This window comes from Tribolium madens, unplaced genomic scaffold (genome assembly GCF_015345945.1).
Source record: "Tribolium madens isolate multiple individuals breed KSU strain unplaced genomic scaffold, Tmad_KSU_1.1 Scaffold_96;HRSCAF=242;Tcas5.2_LG5, whole genome shotgun sequence".
In the NCBI taxonomy this organism is placed as follows: Eukaryota; Metazoa; Arthropoda; class Insecta; order Coleoptera; family Tenebrionidae; genus Tribolium; species Tribolium madens.
In genome coordinates, this window is record NW_025401068.1 from 2,072,255 (window position 1) to 2,074,577 (window position 2,323).

A 2,323-nucleotide genomic window follows, 5' to 3' on the forward strand; every position below is an offset into this window, starting at 1 on the left:
CCCCGCCCGGGCGCGAGCTGTGCCGGCCGTCTCTCGCTCGACACTGACACGGTGGCGGCGGCGACTAAATGCGCACGCGCCACATAACACATCGATCGACAACAACGACGACCACGACGACGACGACGACGACGACGACGACGACGACACCACATCATGGCCTGCCTACTCGCCGCCCCCAATCGATTCATTTACTTAGTTATACACTGTACCTACACCTCCGCTATAACTCTACATTGCGACACCACACGACCAGAAACCGACACTACAAATCTACTTTCAATGGTTTGGATCCCGGCGCATCCACCAATTTTCTACCTATTTCTTTCTTACACACTACTTTCTACATTCTATAAAGTCACTATTGATAAGAAAGATTTTATTGCAACTCTCAAAACAATAAACAAAATTATCTATAAAACATTTGATTTAGAAAAATTGCTATCCCGGCGCATCCACCAATTTTATTATTACTATGATTCATGTTTAAAACCAAGTGAGGTTGTAAGTACAAATAGGTAAATGGTACAAGTTTAAATACCTATCAAATATCATATTCTTTTAATACGTGTTTTATACAAAGTGAGTTTAAATAATCCGGGTGGGGCATCGGTTACGCGCACTTGATTAATCGCGACTTCAAATTAATTAAAACTGACGATATTTCATATGCCTAACTAATGATTGATAGGGTATAATTTGAGAATTTTTCTAATTTCTTTGGATAATAAATGAGTCCGTAACAGTTTTGTGTGTTTTATGAATACTTTCTGTTAATTTACCTATAAAGTTTTTACACTAAATGAATCTGTACCTGTCAGCGCATCAAACTGTGATATCACAATTTGCAAACTTGATTAGCCAAATAATAGCTTTTTTTATTTAAACACAAACCAGACCCGTGATTTATGACAAAGTAATATAATTTGCCAACAAAAAAATCATTTAGCCGACCGCTTAAAAGGGTCTTTTTGTTGTAAACTTTACCCCAATTGCAGTTCCCCATTGTCACCTAAATTTCTGCGTAGGTCAGTATAAAAATTAGAATTAAATTTTTTGGAAGAAGATTACCTTTTATTTTTTTTACTTTGTTTGTGAATGAAAAATTACCAAAAAATTAGAAAATGTACCTTACCCCAAGTAAGTGTAAAAAAATTCAACAATTTTAAGTGGGAATTTTCTTTTTGGGCGTAACAGATGCCCCACCCGGTACAGTATGTTTACAGTCTAAAAGTTGAAATTTAAAGGAGAATTTTTTGTATCCTTGTAAATAAACAAGTTGCATTTAAATTATTTTGCATTTTTACTCAATATTGATCATAACTTTTCATTTCCTATGTTTATGTGTATACGTTAAGACTCACCTTGTGTATACTAAAACCACAATTACTTTTTATCTGCCCCATCCATTCGGTTTTTTTAACAACCAGTAAAATATGTCTCCGGCGGTCAGTTTTAAATTGAAAATTATTATAAATTTTTGATTTTTACTTTCTGAGAGTTATGTTGACAGTTTTATAAAAAATTTGATTATAAATTTTGGAGACAGTGATTTTTACATGATTTTTGAAGATTCGGAATACATGTTATTTTCGATTTTTTTTTAATTTTGTTTATGTCCGACCGTATAATAAAGTCTGCATTATGATATAATATTGCGGCCATAAAGTACCTCTTTATAGTACTAGTATAATAAAGTAACTTTACTTTCAATACTGTCAAAAGTATTTATTTATTTAAATTTACGAAATACACTCTACTACTTATTATTACAATAATGACAAGGCTTAAGCCTTGTTGAGTCTAATTCGAAGAATAAAATGTAGCAGCAATAACTGTAATATAAGCAAGTTTAAACTTGCTTTAAATCTTTTAAATAATCTGACGTTTCGTATTGAGAAATGCCAAACAGTTGTCAAAAATTAAAATTAATTTTATTAAGTTTCGCATTCGGACATAAAGCCTTGTATGCAATTTGTACATAATTAGGCTTTTTTTACGCGTCCTACTTAACCATAGGACTTACAAGACCTACATTGTGTAATTATTATTACATTAATAGCTATTGTTGTACATACATATTATATCGGGTGTTTCAAAAATGTGTGGCATAATTTTAACCACGAATACCCCTCTACAAATGAGAATAGAGAGCACAATATTTACTCACCTAGCTCAAAAAATAGAAAAATTACAGCTTTCCAAAAATCGGTATGGAAAATGATTTTTTGGAAATATTTTTGTTATCGTTTATCCGATTATTATGAAACTTTGCATGTCAAGGGACAAAAAGATACTCTTTGATATGGTGTAAACGGAAGTC